The sequence below is a fragment of the Protopterus annectens genome, chromosome 8.part0 (genome assembly GCF_019279795.1).
Source record: "Protopterus annectens isolate FY-2018-M chromosome 8.part0, PAN1.0, whole genome shotgun sequence".
NCBI lineage: Eukaryota > Metazoa > Chordata > Ceratodontiformes > Protopteridae > Protopterus > Protopterus annectens.
The window spans coordinates 1,254,761,655-1,254,786,709 of record NC_056741.1 but is presented as its reverse complement, the minus strand read 5'-3'; the positions used below and the strand labels follow the sequence as shown (position 1 = coordinate 1,254,786,709).

The window sequence follows — 25,055 nt, the reverse complement described above, 5'->3', positions numbered from 1 at the left end:
CAGCAGGCTCAAAAGGAGGTAAGGTGAGCTTTTCCAAAACATAGTTAAGATCCCAGGCAGGAATGGGTGGAGATCTAGGGGGCCTTAAGTTCTTAGCTCCTCTGAGAAACTGTCTCATGAGCTGGTGGGAAAAGATTGGAGGGTCTGTATTATAATGAGCAGAAATAGCAGAGGCATGTATCTTTATGGAAGAAAAAGAGAGACCCTTATGTAAGAGGTCTGTCAGGTAAAGTAAAATCAGAGGAATGTGAGGAATAAGAGGATCCGAATCCTGAGCCTGCATCCAGGTTCAAAATCTTTTCCATTTTCCTGCATAAGATTTTCTAGTGCTAGGACGTCTGGCTTCTAAAATGACATCCATAACCTGCTTGGGTAGGAGAGAATGAACCATAGACCCTGGATTAACCAGGCAGCCAGGCTGAGAGTTTTGACATGGGAGTGCAGAACTTGACCCTGGTGTTGGGACAGAAGGTTCGGAGTCTGAGGTAAAACCCAAGGGGGCTCCAGAGAAAGGGTTTTTCAGAGTTGGGTACCAAAACTGTCTAGGCCAATTTGGGGCCAGTAAAATTATCATCTTGGGCTTGTCCTGTTTGATCTTTAATAATACCCGTGGAAGAAGAGGTAGAGGAGGGAAGGCATACCCAGAAAGGTTTCTCCAACTGAATGATAGTGCATCCACTTTCCAAGCTAGTTCGTGGAATGTCCTTGTGCAAAAAATCTGTAGTTGATGATTGAGGTGGGATGCAAAGAGGTCTGTGTGAGGACATCCCCAGACTGCTGTAATCATCTTGAATATTTCGGTGTCCAGCATCCATTCGTGTGGGTCTAACAGGTTTCTGCTCAGACTGTCTGCCACGATGTTTTGCTTCCCTGGTAGAAACTGAGCTTGAAGGTCCAGTTTGTAAGCTAGAGCTGTGTTCCATAGATTCATGGCTAGTCTGCAAAGGGGATAGGAATGTGATCCCCCTTGCTTGTTTATGTACCACATAACTGTGGTGTTGTCTGTCCGTATCAGTAGGTGTCCTGGTTGTAGAAGATTCCTGAAGGCCAATAGAGCGTTCTGAACGGCTAACATTTAAATTGATACGCAGGTGCTTCTGATCCTTTGTCCAAAGGCCCTGCAGACAGTTGCCCTGCAAATGGGCTCCCCATGCATAATCTGAGGCATCCATGGTTAGTATCTGACTGGCTGGAGGCAGACTGTAGGCTTACCCTTTGTTTTGAGTACATGCCTTGGACCACCAAAGGAATTCCTCTTGAAGACAAGGCAGGACGGTGATCTGTATGTCTAAACTGTGGCAATGCTGAGACCATACAATTTTTAGGTACCACTGTATTTTCCTCACATGTAGTCTTGCATATGGTACGAGAAGGATGCAGGAGGCCATGTAACCCAAAGCCTGCAGGAAATTCCTTGCAAATAGCGGAGTTAATGATGCCAAGGTTTTGAAAGTTGAAGACAGCTGTAATTGTTTTTCGTATGTCAGAAATGCCATCTGGGTTGTTGCGTTTAGAAGAGCACCCAGAAAAGTTATCTGTTGTGAGGGTGTCAAATTTGACTTTTTTATGTTTACAGTGAATCCCAGGAACTTGAGAAGTTTCTGAACAAATTCTAGATGCTGGAGTAAGACATCCTTGCTGTCTGCCTGAATAAGACAGTCCTCCAGATAAGGGTAAATATGAATTCCCTTGAGTCTGCAATAAGCTACTACTGGAGCCAGGCATTTGGTGAAGACCCTGGGCGCAGTAGACAATCCATAGGGCAGCGCAGAGAATGGATAGTGCCTCGATCCGGCCTTGAACCTGAGGTATTTTATGCACTCTTGCCTGATGGGAATGTGTAAATAAGCTTCCTTTAAATCCAAAGTTACCATCCATGCATTTTTGGTCAACATTGGAAGTAGCTGCTGTAGAGTAAGCATCTTGAATTTTGGTATCTCGAGAAAAGTGTTAAGACTGACAGATCCAGAATGAGACTCCATGAATTTTGCTTTCTGGGGACTAGAAAGAGCCTTGAGTAAAAACCTTGTCCCATTTCTGAAAGTGGAACCAGTTCTATGGCTTTCATAGCCAAGAGGGCTTCCACCTGGTTTAAGGCCTCTAACCATTGATGTTTTGGTAGATCCGGCCATCCGCTTAGTCTTGGTAAGGTATGAAAATGGAATTTGTAACCTCTTGAAACCACATCCAGAACCCACTTGTCTTGGGTTATATGAGTCCAATTTAGGTGAAAAAGAGAAAGTTTTCCTCCGAGAGGGGCTTCCAGGCAAGAGGTTCCTGCAGCCCAACAGAGGGAGTCGTTGAGCCTGTTTTCTATGAGCTTGCGACCTGTCCTCTCCTCCCCTAGGGGTGGAAGCAGTCCACTGTCTTGGTCTATAAGAGGCTTGCGTTTGGGGCCTTCCTCAGGAGCGTCTGTATCCACCCCTCTGAGGCCTGTCTGAATTGGGAAAGGACCAATTTTTAGTAGGCCAATTCCTACTAAATCTGGGTGGCTATACTTGTACAAAATCCTTAACCATTTGCGTGGATTTTGCCTTGTCCTCCATCTTCTTTATCACCTCTTCAGCATTAGATCCAAACAAAACATTATGCTGAACCGGAGCATCCAATAACTTAGCTTTTACTTGATCTGGCAAGTTTTGTTCCTTTAACCAAGCATGCCTTCTAATGACTGTGCCAGAGGCAGCAGCCCTACAAGAAGCCTCCAAGGCATCAAAACCACAGTGTAAACCATGCTTCCCTACTTGTTCAGTGGCATGCATTAAGTCATGTAATTCCTTATCATCTGCACAAGCGGAAATGGAAGTTAGCTTTTGTTTCAAAACAGACAGAAGAAATTGCTGGTATTTCAGCATATGAAATTGACAGTTTAAAGCCCTAATAGATAAAGTTGCAGAAGTGTACACTTTTTTGCACCATCTTTCTAAAGATCTGGAATCTTTCTCAGTGGGAATGGGGTTTTTAGCAGTAGCGGCCTTAACCCCCTTAGGGCCCTGAGAAATGGTTTCAGGATCAGCAGTAGGATTCTTGTATAAAAACTGGTGGGAATCAGGAACCCTATAATATCTGTCTGGCTTAACAGAAGCTGGAGGAAGAGAGTCAGGAGTTAAGTTAGCCTCCGAAAAAGCATCATCCACAATATCCAAAATAGGAGGGATAGCCAGGGGTCTATGTTGGGGAAGAAGAAGAAAATCCCCAAGTCTCTTCTTAGATTCCGAGTACTACTGTCCTTCCCAGTGAAAATGTTCCCTTATTTCATGTAAAGTTTCCCCAAAAGAAAAATCGTCAGGGGGAGAAGCTGAAGGAATGGATTCCTCAGCATCAGAATCCTCATAAGGAGGGAAAGAATAATCCTGTTCAGGAGAAGAAACTGAAGAAACAGAAGCCTGATCAGAGGAGTCATAATACAATTCCTGCCTTGGCCTTTCATCTGGAGGGGGATGTGAACCCCTAATCATAGTAAGTAAGTCCTCCGCCATCTTAAGTAACTGTTTCTGAGACTTGGGTCCCGGATCAGAACAGGCCTGAGCTGTAGTCTTAGGTTTGGAAGAAGTCTTTGCCTTTGTCTTTGGCTTTGCCTTTATCAGAAGCTGAGTAGGCCTGAAAACCCCTTCAGAAGCCGGTACCTGCACAGCGGCTCTGGACCCATCCGAAGGAGCATTGTCCGAAGGTCCTGCAACTGAAATATTCAAAGGCCTAGTTGGCTCCTCGTGGGAGTCCGTTTCGGCCATCGGTTCCGAAATGGCCGACGACAGGGGCTACAAAAGCGCTTCACTGACGACGGCCAAACCTGAAGCTGGCTCTGCTTGTACAATATCGCCTGATTTGGACCTCGGAAGCCTGTCTTTATCCTTGCATCGTTTGTGAACTCCGGTAGCTGGAAGCGTGTCCGACGACATTTTGTAATTAAAACGCCTACCGAAGTAATGAAATGCAAAATCGTACCTTTGTTTAATCGTACGTTGATTAAATCTAGCACAAAACCGACAACTAGCTACATCATGGTCAGGGCCTAAGCAAGGAATACAGTAAGAATGAAAATCCTTATGAGCTATTTGCTTCCCACATGAAATACAATTATTAACTTTTTCTGACATCGGACTGGAGCAAGAAAAAAGTTTCCCCAATGGGGTACTTAGCTTTGAGTAGGAGAAGAAAGTCTTTGGACTGAAGTACGTTTAGAAAAAATTGTCAGGAGTCAGCCGACCGGCACTTGCGAACTGCTATCACCGCACGGCAAGAAAGACTGGAGAACATGGCATCGGCTGCCAGCTTTGTACTCCTGGCGCTCTGACGTCAGGGAGCATGGCTGAGCAGCAGACGCCGGACCCAGACTTTGGGATTTTGGCCGACCGAGGACTGCCTGCCGGCAGGGGAGAACCCGACAGTCATGACTGCAACAGTGAAACACGATGAACATCATGTTCAGAATCGATACGTCCAGTATTGGATGCCATGAATTGTTTTTTCTGGGTACCAGGAAAAGTCTTGAATAAAAACCTTGCCCTTTTTCCTTTTCTGGTACCGGTTGAATAGCCCTCATATCCATGAGGGACATGACTTGTTTCTGGGCCTCTGCCCACTGGTTTTGTGGCAGATCCAGCCATCTGTTTGGAATTGGCAAAGTATGGAAATTAAATCTGTACTCCTGGGATACTACGTTTAATACCCACTTGTCCTGGGTAATTAACTGCCAATTTTGAGCATGAAGTGCTAGTTTTCCCCCCAAGGGGGCTGCCAAAAGATAAGTGCTTGTGGGTGGTAGAGGAAAGTCATTGAGACTGCTTACTTTAGGGTTGTGCTTTGTTTCCTCCAGATTTGGCGGTGGAGGCACCCCATTGCTTTGATCTGTAAGAACCCTGTGATTGATATTTGGAGCCTTTTGAGCATCTGGGTTTGTACTGAGTGGCTCTGTTGGACACAGGACAGGACCAATTTTTAGTAGGCCAGTGCCTACTGAACCTGGGTGGCTGCACTTGCAAGAAATCTTTTACAGTTTGCATAGATTTAGCTTTGTCTTCCATTTTCTTTAAAACCTCTTCTGCCTTATTACCAAACAGAGTGTCATGCGGCAAAGGGGCATCCAACAATTTAGCTTTAACATGATCAGGCAGATTTTGCTCCTTGAGCCAGGCATGCCTTCTAATCACAGATCCAGTAACGGCAGCCCTACAAGAGGCCTCCAAGGAATCAAAACCACACTGCAAAGTATGCTTTCCAACCTGTTCTGCTGAATGCAATAAATCCTGTAACTCTATTTTCCACACAATCAGAAATCAACATAATTTTCTATTTCAGTAAGCCCATAACATGCTGTTGATATTTAAGCATATGAAACTGGCAGTTTAAAGCCCTGATTGCCAAGGTTGCAGACGTATAAACCTTCTTACCCAATCTATCCAGAGCCTTGGAATCTCCCTTGGGACCCTGAGAAATAGTTTCAGGATCAGCAGCAGGATTTTTGAAAATAAATTTGTGGGAGTCAGAAACCCTCTAATATCTGTCTGGCTTACTAGGAGCCAGAGGCAGGGAATCGGGAGCCATGCTTGATTCCTAGAACACATCATCAACAATGTCTAATACAGGAGGTATTGCCAAAGGCCTATGCTGAGGAAGAAGGAAATCCCTAAGCCTCTTTTTGATTCAGAGTAGTCCTGACTCTCCCAGTGAAAATGTTCCCTTAAAGTATGCAAAGTCTCTCCAAAAGAGTAATTCTCAGGAGGAGATGCAGATGGGATGGATTCCTCTGCATCAGAATCCTCATAGGGAGGAACAGAAAATTCCTTATCAGAAGAAATGGAAACCTGATCTGAAGATTCATAATCACTGCCTTGCCTAGGCCTCTTAGTAGAGGGGTTGGGAACCCCTAATCAAGGTAATTAAATCCTCAGCCATTTTGATAATCTGTTTTAGAGGCATAGGGGCCCGAGCACGTGGCTCATGCGTTGTTTTTTTAGACATAGAAGTTGTTTTTTACCTTGTTTTTGTTGCTGGAGTCAGTTTAATATAAAAATGTTGAGGCCTGAAAACACCCTCAGACGCTGGTGCCTGCTCAGCGGCTCCGGACCCATCCAAGGGAGAGACATCCACGAGTTCAATGCTCTGAAAATCTCGTGGCATACCGGACTCCGAATGGGTCTCGGTAGAGGCCTGCGACTCAAAAGTAGCGGCTATCAGAGGCTGTAAAAGCACCTTACCGAGTACCGGCGACTGGCTTAGGAGAAGCTTCGTCATCGGTTTTGGACCTCGACGGTTTGTCTCTGTCTTTTTCCTTGCGTTTTTTGTGAACTCCAGTAGTCGGATTGCTAACTGACGACATTTCAGGATAGTTAAATCTTGAACCAAAATATTTAGAAGCAAAAATATACCGACGCTTAATAGTGAGTTGGTTAAATCTAGCACAAAACCGACAGCAAGGCACGTTGTGATCAGGGCCTAGGCAAGGAGTACAGTACAAATGAAAATCCTTATGAGGTATTTGCTTCCCACAAGTAATGCAGTTATTAACATTTGCTGACATCGGTAAGGAGCAAGAAAATGTTTCCCCAACGGGGTACTTAGCTTTAGTTTGAAGACTTCGGTTCTGAAACTCGAACACAAAAATTTCAGGAGTCTGCCGACCGGCACTTGCGAACTGCTTCTGCTTCGGGCACCACGCTGCAAGAAAGATTGAATAAAATGGCATCGGCTGCATGTTGTATACCACTGACGACCTGACGTCATGTAAGAGGAGACAGCAACCGACGCAGGACCCAAGACTTTGTTATTCAGGCCGACTGAGGGCAACCTGCCAGGATTACCCAAATGTAATGACTGCAACAGTGAAACACTAAAAACATCTGCAAAGCCACCAAGTATAAGAACAGGATAGCAATAGAGAGAGAGAGGGTCAGAAACAAAAATCAGAACAAACAAACCCAAACAGGTGCTTAACAAATGAAGAAAATTTCTAGTTAATACCTCACACACAGTGAAACTAGCTAGAAAAGTATGCAGCAGACAATAAAAGTGCTATAAATAACTTGTAAAAATAAGCAAAAAAGCGGGCTACTTCATGTTAGATATCGCAGATCAGGATTTGCTCAGTGCCCTTCCTCCAATTAGCTCAGTGTGAAATGGCAGAAACACTCAGCTGCATAATTCTCTCACTTTTGTTTCTCTCTCTCTCTCTCAGTATGCACTTCCCAAGCACTCCAAATTCTTACCTAAATGCTCCGCACTTAAAGTACAAGGCCATGCCCTCTTGCATTAAACCACAGTAGGAGACAAGCCCCCCCCCCCCAAAAAAAAGTGAATACAGCAATAATTTTGTTGTCAAAAGCTTAGCAAACTGGGAAGCTGGAGGGTCAACCAAAGAGGGAGGCTCAAACAGTGTCCCACATCAGTGGAAATTCACATTTTTATGGCACTATGCCACTCTCCAGCAGATGTACCATTCATAATGTGTAGAGTATTAAAGCAGTACAAAGGCTGACCAAATAAACAGGGGAGACAGCATAAAAGCCTTGCAGTACTACAATGCAAGGCTAACATGTTTAGATTAAGAAAGTCTAGCTTATAATGTCTAAAAAAGTTGTGAATGTATGTCCACGTAGCTGCCTCACAAACATTTTGTGCCAACACTTTCCAGAAAAAAAGTGCCATAGTTGCTGTTGCCCTTGTTGAAAGCTGTCAAATGTGCCTTAACCTGTCTTTGCAAGTTTTTTCCATGCTGAACATAACAGAATGAAAACAGCACTCTAGTTAAATAAGGCTTGTTTACCTGGCATTTAAAAAAATAGCTAATCTGTTTGACTGAAATCTTTAGTTCAGTTAAGAAAGTACAGTTGTGTACACTTACCATAAATGTAGATGTTCGAGTGTCTTCACTGTTGCAGTCATGACTGTGGGGTTTTACCCTGCCGGCAGGCAGTCCTCGGTCGGCCAGAATCCCAAAGTCTGGGTCCGGCGTCGGCTGCTCAGCCATGCTCCCTGATGTCAGAGCGCCAGGAGTACAAAGCTGGCAGCTGGCGCCATGTTCTCCAGTTTTTCTTGCCCCAGATGTCAGGTGTTCCAAAATGAGAAAAATCCCATACCCTTTGCAAATACACCTCAAAAGAAGGGTGAAGAAGGGAACCACACAAAAGAAAAAATAAGAGGGGACAGGAGGGAGGGTAACCCAGAGTGCAACAGTGAAGACACTCGAACATCTACATTTATGGTAAGTGTACACAACTGTACTATGTTCATCGTGTTTCACTGTTGCAGTCATGACTATAGGGTTGAATCCCAAAGCAGAAGAAAAGGGAGGTGGTCATAAAGTAGAGGGGGCGGCTAAAAAGCCCTGCAAGACTGCAGAAGCAAAGCCTGCCCTAGACTTAGAGTAGAGAGGTAGATTGTAGTGCTTAGAAAAAGTATGCACTCAACTCCAAGTTGCAGCTTCCAAAATGTCCTTGGAAGGAACTCCCCTGAGGAAGGCAGCTGAAGTGGCAGCAGCTCTGGTAGAGTGAGTCCTTATATTCCCTGGGATTTGTTTTCCATGGTGTGAATAACAAAATCTGATTCCATGAGCAATCCATTTAGAAATGGTCTGTTTTGAAATGGCTTTACCTTGGGAACTTGAAGCATAAGAAACAAACAATTGCTCTGACTTCCTGATGTCCTTGGTTCTGTTCAGGTAAAAACATAGTTGTCCGTGTACATCCAAGGAATGCAAGATCCTTTCCCCCCTATTTTGAGGACTGGGGAAAAAAGTTGGCAGGTGAATAGTTTGATTTAAAGCCACTTTGGAAACCACCTTAGGCATGAAAGTAGGATTAGTCCTTAATGACACCCTGTCTTGGTGAAAAATAATACAAGGTTCCACAGCCATGAGAGCTTGCAACTCCGAAACTCTCCTGACAGAGGTCAGAGCTAACAGGATGGCTGTCTTTCAGGACAAAAACTTGATGTCAGATGTGGCAGCAGGCTCAAAAGGAGGTAAGGTGAGTTTTTCCAAAACATAGTTGAGATCCCAGGTAGGAATGGGTGGAGATCTAGGGGGCCTTAAGTTCTTAGCTCCTCTGAGAAACTGTCTCATGAGCTGGTGGGAAAAGATTGGAGGATCTGTATTATAATGAGCAGAAATAGCAGAGGCATGTATTTTTATGGAAGAAAAAGAAAGACCCTTATGTAAGAGGTCTGTCAGATAAAGTAAAATCAGAGGAATGTGAGGAATAAGAGGATCCGAATCCTGAGCCTGCATCCAGGTGCAAAATCTTTTCCATTTTCCTGCATAAGATTTTCTAGTGCTAGGACGTCTGGCTTCTAAAATGATATCCATAACCTGCTTGGGTAGGAGAGAATGAATCACAGACCCTGGATTAACCAGGCTGAAAGTTTTGACATGGGAGTGCAGAACTTGACCCTGGTGTTGGGACAGAAGGTTCGGAGTCTGAGGTAAAACCCAAGGGGGCTCCAGAGAAAGGTTTTTCAGAGTTGGGTACCAAAACTGTCGAGGCCAATTTGGGGCCAGTAAAATTATCATCTTGGGCTTGTCCTGTTTGATCTTTAATAACACCCGTGGAAGAAGAGGTAGAGGCGGGAAGGCATACCCAGAGAGGTTTCTCCAACTGAATGATAGTGCATCCACTTTCCAAGCTAGTTCGTGGAATGTCCTTGTGCAAAAAATCTGTAGTTGATGATGTCTATGTGAGGACATCCCCAGAATGCTGTAATCATCTTGAATATTTCGGTGTCCAGCATCCATTCGTGTGGGTCTGACAGGTTCCTGCTCAGACTGTCTGCCAGGATGTTTTGCTTCCCTGGTAGAAACTGAGCTTGAAGGTCCAGTTTGTAAGCTAGAGCTGTGTTCCATAGATTCATGGCTAGTCTGCAAAGGGGATAGGAATGTGATCCCCCTTAGTTGTTTATGTACCACATAACTGTGGTGTTGTCTGTCCGTATCAGTAGTTGTCCTGGTTGTAGAAGATTCCTGAAGGCCAATAGAGCATTCTGAACGGCTAACATTTCCTTTAAATTGATATGCAGGTGCTTCTGATCCTTTGTCCAAAGGCCCTGCAGACAGTTGCCCTGCAAATGAGCTCCCCATGCATAATCCGAGGTGTCCGTGGTTAGCATCTGACTGGCTGGAGGCAGACTGAAGGCTTACCCTTTGTTTTGAGTACATGCCTTGGACCACCAAAGGAATTCCTCTTGAAGACAAGGCAGGACAGTGATCTGTATGTCTAAACTGTGGCAATGCTGAGACCATACACTTTTTAGGTACCACTGTATTTTCCTCACATGTGGTCTTGCATATGGTACGAGAAGGATGCAGGAGGCCATGTAACCCAAAGCCTGCAGGAATTTCCTTGCAAATAGCTGAGTTAATGATGCCAAGGTTTTGAAAGTTGAAGGCAGCTGTAATTGTTTTTCGTATGTCAGAAATGCCATCTGGGTTGTTGTGTTTAGAAGAGCACCCAGAAAAGTTATCTGTTGTGAGGGTGTCAAATTTGACTTTTTTATGTTTACAGTGAATCCCACGAACTTGAGAAGTTTCTGAACAAATTCTAGATGCTGGAGTAAGACATCCTTGCTATCTGCCTGAATAAGACAGTCGTTCAGATAAGGGTAAATTTGAAATCCCTTGAGTCTGCAATAAGCTACTACTGGAGCCAGGCATTTGGTGAAGACCCTGGGCGCAGTAGACAATCCAAAGAGCAGCGCAGAGAATTGATAGTGCCTCGATCCAGCCTTGAACCGGAGGTATTTTCTGCACTCCTGCCTGATGGGAATGTGTAAATAAGCCTCCTTTAAATCCAAAGTTAGCATCCATGCATTTTTGGCCAGCATTGGAAGTAGCTGCTGTAGAGTAAGCATCTTGAATTTTGGTATCTCGAGAAAAGTGTTCAAGACTGACAGATCCAGAATGGGTCTCCATGAATTTTGCTTTCTGGGGACTAGAAAGAGCCTTGAGTAAAAACCTTGTCCCATTTCTGAAAGTGTAACCAATTCTATGGCTTTCATAGCCAAGAGGGCTTCCACCTGGTTTAAGGCCTCTAACCATTGATGTTTTTGTAGATCCGGCCATCCGCTTGGTCTTGGCAGGGTATGAAAATGGAATTTGTAACCTCTTGAAACCACATCCAGAACCCACTTGTCTTGGGTTATACGAGTCCAATTTAGGTGAAAAAGAGAAAGTTTTCCTCCGAGAGGGGCTTCCAGGCAAGAAGTTCCTGCAGCCCAACAGAGGGAGTCATTGAGCCTGTTTTCTATGAGCTTGCGACCTATCCTCTCCTCCCCTAGGGGTGGAAGAAGTCCACTGTCTTGGTCTATAAGAGGCTTGCGTTTGGGGCCTTCCTCGGGGGCGTCTGTATCTACCCCTCTGAGGCCTGTCTGAATTGGGAAAGGACCAATTTTTAGTAGGCCAATTCCTACTAAATCTGGGTGGCTGTACTTGTAAGAAATCCTTAACAGTTTGCATGGATTTTGACTTGTCCTCCATCTTCTTTATCACCTCTTCAGCCTTAGATCTAAACAAGACATTATGTTGAACAGGAGCATCAAATAACTTAGCTTTTACTTGTTCTGGCAAGTTTTGTTCCTTTAACCAAGCATGCCTTCTAATGACTCTGCCAGAGGCTGCAGCCCTACAAGAAGCCTCCAAGGCATCAAAACCACAGTGTAAACCATGCTTCCCTACTTGTTCAGTGGCATGCAGTAAGTCATGCAATTCCTTATCATCTGCACAAGCGGAAATGGAAGTTAGCTTTTGTTTCAAAACAGACAGAAGAAATTGCTGGTATTTCAGCATATGAAATTGACAGTTTAAAGCCCTAATACATAAAGTTGCAGAAGTATACACTTTTTTGCCCCACCTTTCTAAAGATCTGGAATTCTTCTCAGTGGGAATGGGGTTTTTAGCAGAAGCGGCCTTAACCCCCTTAGGGCCCTGAGAAATGGTTTCAGAATCAGCAGTAGGATTCTTGTATAAAAACTGGTGGGAATCAGGAACCCTATAATATCTGTCTGGCTTAACAGGAGCTGGAGGAAAAGAGTCAGGAGTTAAGTTAGCCTCTGAAAAAGCATCATCCACAATATCCAAAACAGGAGGGATAGCCAGGGGGTCTATGTTGGGGAAGAAGAAGAAAATCCCCAAGTCTCTTAGATTCCGAGTACTCCTGCCCTTCCCAGTGAAAATGTTCCCTCATTTCATGTAAAGTTTCCCCAAAAGAAAAATCCTCAGGGGGAGAAGCTGAAGGAATGGATTCCTCAGCATCAGAATCCTCATAAGGAGGGAAAGAATAATCCTGGTTAGAAGAAGAAACTGAAGAAACAGAAGCCTGATCAGAGGAGTCATAATACAATTCCTGCCTTGGCCTTTTATCTGGAGGGGGATGTGAACCCCTAATCATAGTAAGTAAGTCCTCCGCCATCTTAAGTAACTGTTTCTGAGACTTGGGTCCCGGATCAGAAGAGGCCTGGGCTGTAGTCTTTGATTTGGATGGAGTCTTTGCCTTTGTCTTTAGCTTTGCCTTTATCAGAAGCTGAATAGGCCTGAAAACCCCTTCGGAAGCCGGTACCTGCACAGCGGCTCTGGACCCATCCGAAGGAGCATTGTCCGAAGGTCCTGCAACTGAAATATTCAAAGGCCTAATTGGCTCCTCATGGGAGTCCGTTTCGGCCATCGGTTCTGAAATGGCCGACGACATGGGCTGCAAAAGCGCCTCACTGACGACGGCCAAACCTGAAGCTGGCTCTGCTTGTACAATATCGTCTGATTTGGACCTCGGAGGCCTGTCTTTATCCTTGTGTCGTTTGTGAACTCCGGTAGCCCGAAGCGTGTCCGACGACATTTTGTAATTAAAACGCCTACCGAAGTAATGAAATGCAAAATCGTACCTTTGTTTAATAGTACGTTGATTAAATCTAGCACAAAACCGACAACTAGCTACGTCGTGGTCAGGGCCTAAGCAAGGAATACAGTAAGAATGAAAATCCTTATGAGGTATTTGCTTCCCACATGAAATACAATTATTAACTTTTTCTGACATCGGACTGGAGCAAGAAAAAAGTTTCCCCAACGGGGTACTTAGCTTTGAGTAGGAGAAGAAAGTCTTCGGACTGAAGTACGTTTAGAAAAAATTGTCAGGAGTCAGCCGACCGGCACTTGCGAACTGCTATCACCGCACGGCAAGAAAGACTGGAGAACATGGCGCCGGCTGCCAGCTTTGTACTCCTGGCGCTCTGACGTCAGGGAGCATGGCTGAGCAGCCGACGCCGGACCCAGACTTTGGGATTCTGGCCAACCGAGGACCGCCTGCCGGCAGGGGAGAACCCCACAGTCATGACTGCAACAGTGAAACACGATGAACATCTTGAATGTTCTCTACACATCCATACTGTACTGGACTTTCTGCATTTCTGAATATTTTAGCTTAAACTGCTGCAGTGTCTTCCGCAGAATTCCAGTTACCAAGGACAGTTTGACCCTATTCAGACTTTAGCAAGTAGACAGCAAATGTTTTCGTCTTTGCACGGAATGTCTCTAAGATAAGCCTGTTTAAAGTAAACATATAAAGCATGCCTGGATAAGAACATACAACATTTGTCAAACCATTCTCCTTTCTACATATTTTGCAGTGTTTATTCATTTCAGCCTTGAGAGTGTATGTAAATGTTTTTGTCATAGCTGTGACAGTCAAACTCTGTATGAATTGAGCTAGTTCCTTATGTTAGAAGGGTATAAAAGAATTCAAGATTGTAGGTTAGGCGTCGAGCTGGCACCGTAAAAATCTATTGCCAATCATTAGCGGACCGGAGTTCCGCTGTGGCGACCCCTAACCAGGAAAAGCCGAAAGAAGAACAAATAAACAGATGGTTGCATCTTTCTGTATTGAGATACTCAGTATCACAATACCGCTTTATTAAATAATGTGATTGCGTTTCTGGATGCAGTCTTTATAAATGACCATTACAGCTGCATGAATTAGAAAATAACAATTTTCCTTTTCGATACAATGTGAAAAAAGCTTTCCTCCCTTGTTATGGAAAGTCAGAAAGAAGACTAAGAGTTGAACAGTATGAAATCATGGATGGCTCCAAGACCACTCTGCTCATACAGGAAGGATCACACCAGATGGCAACCCCATCTCTGTACATGACTGTGCAAGGCTCGCTGCACATTAACACTTACAATTCTGAAATTCCCTGGCTAAAGTAATGGCTACCAAGAAGGGAATTTTACTGGAGATAAGCCTGCTAATTCAATGGAATTGTCAGTTTGTTTGTTTTTTTACGAGATAAAATGGGGAAGGCATAGAGTTCCTTGGGAGCCTCAGATGTGGGATCCCAGTAAGAAAAAGCATGAAAAAGGAAAAGGATACCAAAAGGGGATTCAAGGGCAAGCAACCAGAGTCAGCAGGTAAATATACCTTGACTGATGCATATGAAATGCTCTAGTCAAACAAGGGTGATAGATAAAGCAGGGCTTGTTAAACAGATGCGATCTTAATCTGCATGCCAGCCTCTCTTCAGCATAAAGAAAATATGGTCAATTTAACCAGGTGAGAATTCCTAGTGGTTGGTTTCCTAGCCCCCTTAACAATATGCAAGACCTGCAGGGGAAAAGACTAGCAGAGAATTAAAATACTCTCTTCCAGTTTGCCAGACAGATTTTTTTTAAGTTTTGGTGCACCGAGTTGCTTTGTTGGTGGATAAGAAGGCAGTGAAATAGGAGTAAAAGTAAGAGTCTTTCCCTGCTAACTTCTCTCAAGACAGGGAATCAGTGTTGTCTACATCAAAGATGGGCTACAAGAATTACAATGGTACTATCAAGCTTTGGCCCTCTGGAGAACTCTTGGTATTGGAGAGGAAGCATAAAGGCGGCCCCTGTTCTAAAGTATCAAAATGGGTCTAAAAGCTAGAACCTCTTTGTAAAGACAACTGACAACAGAACGACTGAGTCTGAAAGTTTTCTGAGGAAGCAAACAGTTTAATACCACAGTACCCTACACTAAGGACGGTTTGTAAAAAGCCTCCTTTAAACACTTCCAGTGGTACAAACGCATTACAGAGATCATCACTAGTGGAAGGTTGTCTACACCTCAATGTCCAAAATGGCTCACAGTAAGATCTGTGCATGACCGGGTGCATGGCTGGATTTCTGGTAATTTAAAGTTGTCCCTAAGCTGGTGGGGTATTTCATGGTGCAAGCCAGGGCACTAGTTAATTTCTCAAGGGACTTGACCTGGGTCAGAAGTTGACCTAGGCAAGGGTAAATGTGGATGGCCTTGAGCCTAAGGTAGACAAAAACTTCAGCTAAGCATTTCTCAAATAATCTGGAAATAGTGAACAGCTCAAAAGACAAAGACTTGAAAAGGAAATACCTCACCAGTACCACAAATCTCTAGCATTTTTTGTGTCATCCTTATAGAGGAGGACATGAAAATCATCATCCTTCGTGTCCACAGTAGCCATGAATGGGTCTGGTAAAATACAGGCTGGAGAGACTGAAGAATTAACATCTTGAATTATTCTAATCAAAAACTTGTTCAGCTGAAGAGATCCAAAATGGGTCCCCTGAATTCATCCTTCCCAGTTATAAGGAAGAGCTTTGAATTAAATATTTTTCCTGGTCTTCAGGTGACACTCCTAAGAAGACCAATGAAGAAATCAACAAGTAAGACAGGCTCCACCAAAGCCCTAGACTGGAGGGATAGGATGCACTCCCCAAAAGAGGTGAAGGGATCTGAACTTTGATCATGCATCCTGTGGCAAACCGCTTCCCTCACCCATAGGTCTATGGTCAGCTCAAACCACTGGTACTTTTATCACCCTAAATGGTGGGGATGGAGAGGGCAGAATATGGCGGGGGGGGGTGTTGAGGTAGATATAAATGGAAAGCTCCCTCTTCACTAGGTGGAAGACCACTTCACTTGATCATATCAGACAGCATGCCATGCCCTCACCTGCATTCCAATGATCCTTTTCAAAAGCTCTCTTCTTATGCTAGTCATTTTGAGACTGCTTCTGATAACAGGGCAATCTGTTGATTGGAAATCTCCTCCAGTATTGGGATCAGGGCAGGAAAAAATGTATTTAAATCCAGATGATTTTGCCCTTCTCTTCCAAAGTTTTGAACACTTCATGTGAGGCATTCAGATGATGTTTAACAGCCCTTTCCCAAGGATGTCAAAGGACAGCCAACTCCTTAGCCAAATATACCTCTCACAAAAAAGCTAAAAACAAACACTCCATAGTAAGAATCTACCAGATTTTAACCATATTTGATGGCATGTTTGCTCACACTGTATTGATCACAATTTGTTTCAAAAGCCTCTGCTTTAATGCTACATCTGAAATCTCACATATATGTTCCATTTAATAACATCCCTTGGGGTGAAGCATATAGATCTGTCAGTTAATAGCCCTAATGCACAGCGAAGCAGATGTATACTTGTTTTTTTTTTCCTCCAAATCTATCAAAGGTAGAGCACTCTATACTGTTGGGCAAAAAACTGTTATGTGGTGCCAGCTTTAAACCTTTAGTTGTACCCATGAGATAATCACAGTATCAGCCTCCAAGTTCTTATGCAAGCACTTAAATCTATCTTCCACCCTGTAAAACCAATCTGACTTCCTGGGCAATGATGACAAAGAATCAGGCTCCAGAAAGACACTGTCTAAACCACCCGCAAATGCCTCAGATACAACAAAAATAACCACTGGTTTAGGTTCACTGCTATCCAAAAGCTCAAAATATCACTTGTGGAAGTCAGAGAGATCTTTTTCCCCAAATTCAAATGCTCTTGAATTAAATTAAGGGCTTTCCAACAGAAGATATCCCCTCAGAGGTAGCCTGAAGACAAGAATTTCTCGTCATTGATCTCATAACTTAGGAGAAAGAATACAACTGAATAGAATAAACCAGCTCCTCCTCTCAACTGTCAGAGTCAGAGGACTACCCAGGAGACAGATTTCTTCCCGTCTTATGAGGAGCTGTGCCACAGGTAGACTTTTCAAATAGCAGGGATGCAGGGACACGAACCCCATACCACACCAGCACATACTCCTCTGATAAACACTGACAGTTAAAACTTTAGGAGGTCGAGTTGGCTGTTTGTGGGACAAGAACCCCTTTTCTTCAGGTCATGCCTATGAGAATAGCACAGAAGGTTTGGCAGTTGCAGGCTTTTTTTTAATAAAATAAAGAAAAACAAATCTCTTCATCAGTACTGAATAGCTCCCAGGCAGAAATTGTCAGAACATTCATGGATGGTATGTGGTCTCCTTGGAAGCACTCACAGTTTGGTCACAGTCACCTACAGCCAATAATCCATCTGTGAATCAGCAGATAATTTAATGTAAGCTGGTATCTCACTGTTACACTCAGGAGGGACAGTGACAGAGATACCCAATAAGGACATGTTGGAGCTAGCAGACAGCAAACCTGTAGCTGCCAGTTTGTCCATTTTTCACAGATGCTTATAGAGTTAGCTCACACTTTGAGGATGCCTGTATGTAAGAAACAAGAAAAGCTATCCCATGTCCAAAAGAGACACATTTGTGCTCTTTTATAGGATTTAGATTCTTTGTAGAGAGTCTTTTTATTTAATAAAGCACAATGCCTGCATTCATGAACTTAGATCTCTGACAAGGCAGAACAGACACTGAAGATAAAGTCCTTCAGTGGTATCCATGGACTATGAGAACACTTACAGGTGACCACTAACAGGGATGTCATTGGCCTCAACATCCCCAAATTAGCGTCAAAAAAGACATCAGATAATAACAAGGTAGCAAAGCTGCAAAGTAAAAGTACAAATAGCCTAATCTGGGTGCTTAACAAAGCTCTGGAAGTCAGTTGGATAAGCCAAAAGTTAAAAGTCCTTCAAACCCAGCTGACACAAACCCATTTCAAATTTAAACCATGATTGTTTATACTATCTAAGAGAATGGCAAAGTGCTGTCAAAAGTGATAGATATTAAATCAATGCAATTTTGTAGAGGACAAACATTTGACAACATTAACAGCCCAATGATCCAGACAAAAGAACGCAATAAAACGCAGCTATTGCTGATGGGTCTAGATGCAGAGAAAGCATTCAATAGCATCAGATGGGATTTTATGAGTAGGGTGATGGGAGCTTCTGTGCCCCCTGACAGAATAATAGGGTTAATTAGGAAGACATATAAGACTAAGAACAAGAATTAAAATGGGACAGCTCATTTCTGACAAGCTGTGTTTTTAAACAGAAGCAAGACATAGTGCCCTCTTTCTTCCTTTTTATTTCCTTTATATTCAGGAGGTATTAGCAAAGAAAATGAAGGACTCAAAAGTTCAAGGTTATAACTGATATGCTAATCAATAAAAGTTGGCTTTATTTGCAGATGATATTATTTTGTACTTGATAAATCTCTGTGTTGCAAACTATTATCAGTCAGTTTTAAGTCTTTTCAATATATAAAATAAATGAAGATAAAACAAAAAGGCTATCTCGGTAAACTACATACCCATGCATGAACTGGTTCGGCAATAACCATACTTATGGGGACATGATGAAGTATTTAGGTGTACGGATTAAAAAAGGTTTCTATTATGGCGGCTAAGGATACTTGGGAAAAAACTAAACAAAAGAGAATATAAAAAAATGTGAAGAGCCAGATGCTCTTGATTATGGACACAGACAGCAAGATACAAGCAATGAAAATTTTTTGAATCCTTTTAGTTTTATATATAGGTCAGAAATACTTATCAACCAGTGGAGAAATTGCGGATCATAATTCATAAAGATTTGAAGGAATTTATTTGGGAGGGGAAGAGGGCAAGAGTTAAGTGGGATAGGTCGAGTCTCCCAATAAAAAAGGTGGTATAGAATTACCCGATTTGAAGGAATATTTTAGAACTACACAATTAAGGCTCGTATACATAACACAAGCAGAAGGTTTAAGTCAAACTGAAAAGGGATGACGATGAGACAGTGAAGGAGTTTGAGAAGCAAGGAGACTAGGACTTTGGATGCAGATCCTTATGGAAAATAACCATACATAAACTTATATTCATAAAGTAGCAAAAAGTATTCTAAGAATTAAGCCAACAATGGAAAGGAGATTTCATCAATAGGAATAACTACAAGTAGGAGTTTAGAAAGTAAGCAAAATGGGGCTGGAATTAACTAGAGAAATTAGCAAAGGAACAAGAGTTCAAGGAGCAAATAATGTGGGGGTGGTAAATACAGTGGGATAAGGATAAGCAGAAGCTTCAACTGCAGGTTAGAGAATACCTTACCTACCAGGGATAAGAGTATAGACAAAGAAAAAGAGACTGGGAATTGTTAAATGAAAGACTGGCTTTGGTAGTTTTTTTATTGAGTCATCTTGTTTAAAAATGGATAATTAGTAGGACACAAAACATTGAATAACTATAAGAATCAGAGGTGGTTAGAAAGGATTTGGTAAATATAATAGAAAAGCAATGTCCAAAGGAACACTCACAAGGCACCTGTACAACTTTCAAGTATGCAACAAAACCCAGACGATTTTGGACTTTGCTTGGAAGCAATCTTCACAGGTATTTTTTACTCCAAGCAGACCTCAGAGAATTTTTTCTGAGGTAGACAGCAAATGCTATGGGTGTGATGAAAAACAGAAACATAACTGGAAATATGTTTTTTGAGAATGTAATCAGTTGGCGAATTTTAATATTTTGCTATAGAATACTTAAATGTTGGGAGGTAAATGGTTATAACTTAAGGAAAATATTTTTTGGAGATGGAATATGGGGTCTAAATTGCCCATAGTAAGGACTTACTAAGATTTATTCCATTGGCTGCAAAACAGCAATTATTAGAAAATGGAACTCAAAATCGATACAGACTAACTGATGCACTATATACTGTAAAGAAAGAAAGAAAAAAAAAACACGGAAAGTGGGATTTTTGAAAAAGTGAATGAGCAAGTTACATAGAAATAAATGGAATTTCTGGGAACAATACATGCAGAATAATGTTCAGGAGGAGTAAATTTAAGGGAAAGCAGAAATTAAGTAATTTATGTAATACTGAAGTGAGTGAAATTCTTAAAATGTATACAGCATGAAAATAAAGGAAATGTCATTATGTTTTTTTCTTTTCTGTTATTGTATATGTAACTGTGTCACCTTTTTTTTTTTTTTTTTTAATGTTGTGTTTAACAATGATGGTTAAAAGAAATTTGCGGCTGATCAATGCAGCAAAAAAAAAAAAAAAAGAACGTGTAACAGTCATGTCAGACCTTTATGTTCTATAGTCTACTATGGAGACAGCTACTCCTAAAACCTGCATTTAAAAGCTCTGGAAGAGTCAGGCCAGATATCCACTTTTGTCAAATAACCATACGTTATAAATGGCAGTACAGAAATGATCCTTATAACAAGTATGCTAGTTTATTTGCTTAACAGTAAACTTCAGAGGAACAGGCTACTGTAACAAGTAGTAATGTCAAAAAGGATTATGAGGAGGTCACAGATCTAACCGACTTATCTGTTTCAGACATGCAGGAACAAAGATAAGACGTACCACCAAGGCTGTCATGAGACAAACACATCACTTTAAAAAACAAATTCTTTAATACGAACAATAAAAAGTAGCAAAACAAAGTACTGGGGAGGATAAGCGCTTTCGGTAAAAATCTTCTTCAGATCTTCACCTGTTAACCAACAATTTTTCTTATAAAAGGAGTAATAGCCAATCATCCAAGATCCTCAATCCTCACGAATAACACCAGTGAGAGGCATCCACATTGGGAAGAATAACAAATACATGCACAGTAAAGTACAACTTCCCTTAAGAGCACACAGAGATCACAGTCACTCTGGGGCTGGTTTCTCCCTTTCTCTCCAGATCCCCAATAAGACTCCTCACTGGCACAGCTACAGGGTCCAGATCTCGGAATAGTGTTCAAGCTAAAACCTTCAGCACTCTCTCTGTTCAACCAGTGCTTCGTGTCCCTACTCAAGTAGCTGACACACACACTTTGAGATACGAGTTATATACAAACACAGACACTCCTGGGTAAGGCTGGCACAGGTTCTCCACGTATGGCCCTTCTGCCCGGACTACATGGTAATGCCACTTGCCACCAACCACTAATATCAGCTACTAATAAGGCCCTTATCAAAGGGTGTTGAATTATTACTGTGCATTATTCCTATCCAAATGCTAAGTGTGACCAACAGCAAGGCTTATTTGGGGTGGCTTGGACAGTATCACTATATACATGCAATGTACTCTAGAGCTTAAATTATCTCTACATAAAACAGCCACAGTTGAAAGGTTTAAAAATATTTAATAATAAATAAGAACACAAGACATTTCTTACTACACAGTGCTAGTCAAGAGTTCAGAGATCACAGAGAAATGCTTAAAATAATACAGTAGAAAAGTTCTGACATCAATACAGAAAACAGCTAGATTAGACTTCCTATTTCCTACCTATATCTAAGAACAAACACAGTTCTAAAATAAACTTGTATACAGAGCAAGGCAGTGCTGGTGATGTCAGTTCTGAAAACAAATGCAAAATGCTCTGATTCTCTCTCCTAAATTGATAAAACAGTACCACTGACTCATTTCAGATTACATCATTATTCTCCGTTTCCCAGGCTAGTAGAGAATGTAACAGTCATTTTGATCTTGCAGGTGGCCAGGAAGCCAGAGCAATAAAATACATTATACGTGTAAATTCTAGCCATTAACTCTGGTCTCAAAACAATAGGAAGAATTCCTTCATTCAGACATCTCGGCTCCGAGTTTTGTGACCAAACAATTATACATTGCTTGACTTATCAGCTTTCTTCCAGCAGAGTTCAATGTGGTTGCATTTCTGAAGTTCAACATTTACTATAATTTTCTTACATTTAAGAGAACAAGCATGTGATTTACATTAATATTTACAAATGACAAAATTATCTACAAAATCCTATCTAGCTAGCCTGGCAGCCTTCAGACCAAGCAATAAAGGACCATTTATCTGTAGCCATGCAAAGTATTACTGCAAGTTTCACAAAATACATCATGATCTTCAGCTATAAAATGCACTTAACTAATGGTTCCATCTTTAAAACACAAACATTACCATCTTATAATACAGTTTACACACAGGTCTAAACTTGAGGGGGGAGCACAAGTCTACAGACAAAGAGAGTCTACATTCGGGCCATAAAATGGATATTTAATTTAGATGTACTGACAAATCATTAAAGAAATATTTTAGGCCATTATTGTACTAAACACACTGAGCAAAAGTTCATCCTAGCACTAAAAACTGTGCAGTAAAGGCACATCATCCAAAACCACACTGTGCTTTTTATTGTGACACTTTAGGTAATAATAATATGCTCCATGGCAAAACACCTCTAAGACTGCAGTTCTAATCTCAGAGCTTCCAGTGCAGCATACCTCTGAATTTTACTTCACAAGTTTAGTTGACAAAGTACAGCATTATAAATACAGCATGTTACACCTGAAAAACTATACTTTTCATGTGAAACACACTAGATTTTTACATCTGATCTATAAGCAATTCAGTAAAGATATATTTTAGACCACTACTGCATGTAGTATGTAGAGTACAAATTCATCAGTGTCCACAATAAAAATACAGTATCATGCAAAATTTGAAACTGTATAAGTACAGACACATGAACCAAAGCCACTGCAATCTGTCTTTGAAAGGCTGTATCCCAGTGGACTTTCAGATTCCATTAAAAAATTTTCAGCTAACGAATTATTTGGCTACAAAACACAAGGAACTCAATTTTAAACTCTGCTTCCGATGCAATATACCTTTCCCACAAGCTTTAGCTGTTTGAAAGCATGGCACTGTAGCCATGACATGTTACTTTGGATTTTTTTCTGGTGAAAAATAGGAATATTTATTTCTAAATGTAATGACAACTGTATTTAGGTCATTCTTTTACTCAGTATAATAAGCAGATGTTCATATCAGTGCCCATAATTAAAGCACAGTATAATGCAAAATGCCAGACTGCAGTAAAGGCAGATGAACTAAAGCCACCGTCTTTGAAAGGTTCTCCCATCTCTGTCCCCTTTTGAGAGTTTATTACAAAACATTCAAGTGATAACAGGGTATTCAACAGAAAGTACACCTTATACTGCTATACCAACCACAAATCTTCATTGCAGCACACTTCTGAATTTAACTCAACAGCTTTAGGTCACTTGAATGTATGGCATGTAGTCATGTTACAAGTGCAAAAAAAATCTGGTGAGAGATGAAGGACTTTTGCTTCTGACATGATTAAGTACACATATTCTAGACATTTGTTTTGCCCATCCTTTTTGTGCAGAAGTCAAACAATCTCCAGGTAGAAACCACACATGAAGCTAGACTGTAACAGCAAAAAAAACTTCCGAAATGCTGCATATAAGAAATCGTACGTCAGTTCCCTGAAAGCAATTCATGATAAAAAAAATTCAGAGACATCTAATACTACTAACCACAAAATCTCCAGTAGTTTTCCAGCACAATAAAGGCCACCACTAATGCAGTAAAAACTATTTATTTTTCAATAGACAACAAATTCAGATGAAAAAGTAAACAGACTAAGCGCTTTCATTTCCTAGCATGGAAACATCATCAGAGTCAACAACAAAGTTCACGCCATCCATTTAAATAGACTTAACACCTTCAATCAATTAAACAATTAAACAATCCCCCAATAAATTTTATACACCTAAATTCATAAATTCATAATTATCATACCTCAAACATACATGTATATCTATATATATATATATATATATAAAAAAGCATACACTTAATATACTGTGCAACTATACATATGCAAAAATCTATTAATGTCATTTATGCATGAATGTTATTTCCATATATATATATATATATTTCCATATATATATATATATATATATATATATATATATATATATATATAGCATAACACATATTAAAACACATTTTATATAAAACTTAAAAACATATAATTTTGTACATCCATAATTGTTAAATAAATAAATAAATTATTATCTTAAGCTTTTATTAAACTTCAATACTTATTTGCTTTTATTTTTAATGCTGGCATAATTGAAATATGATCATTGAGCCCTGGTGGGTTGCATGCATCTAACTGCAGTTAATACTACACTTTGGTGCAAAACTTGCCTACACGCTGTCCTCACCCACTGGAAAGTTCCCTTTCTGAGAGGCCACACTACCTTTGGCTATAAAGGAATTATGAAAATATGATGGCCATTTGCTGTTTGACAGATACTGCTCACCCCAACAAACCACATTAATAATCATTCAGGAGTGATCCTGTAAACTGCCATTTGCTTTTTTACATCACCAGCCCTCAAAATATAATACCCACATTCTATACACTTATAATGTCTCATTAAAAAATAATGACCACTTATTTCTTTTCATTTTTTCTTTCTTTTGGTTGATCTTTGCCCCCACTGTCTGTCAATCATCTGCCCATTCAATCCCATTCACCAGAATGAAGAACAAGCATGAAAGGCCATCATTCAGACAGCCATCACAGGTGGTTTGAAGTTTTCTACATGGTTTCTCCATCTCCAACTGCCTAAACCTAAGCAAGGTGAAAGGGAGTGAAGTGCAATGGGTTCTCTTCTGAGACAGTCCTCTCACTTCTTTAAGGGACATTATTTCCAAGCAGCCAAGCCTCTCACCAAGTAAGGGGCACAAGAGAGGATTTTACAGATTTCTACCAGGGAGATCACACTGCTCAGTGTGCCTCAGAGTGCATGCAAACTCTTCCTACCCCCTAGGGGGGATGAACAAACCATACTCCTTCATTTCTTCCCTCACTGCCAGGCTTCTCCAATGCTGGAGCTGCTAATCGAACCCCAGTTGTTTTGGTTGCAATCAGGACTCCATCCCTCTGCACCATGGAGCGAAGCAACTATAATTCAACTTGCTGCTGGCAGGCACATACATGGACCCTCAAGACATATCATTTTTATTAGACACTGATCAGATAAAGACCTTCTGCCTCCTCAACCCTTCCCCAAAAAAGACATCCACCTTCTGTGTACACCTGTGATTTTAATTGT

At 41.4% G+C, this 25,055-nt stretch overlaps 1 protein-coding gene across 1 annotated transcript in view; it reads right to left on the bottom strand.

The window, feature by feature from the left end:
* The window catches only part of HAUS5 (HAUS augmin like complex subunit 5), a 1,223,310-nt gene that overhangs the window by 1,050,456 nt on the left and 147,799 nt on the right, over positions 1-25,055 (bottom strand). The gene's annotated exons all lie outside the window — the stretch shown is intronic.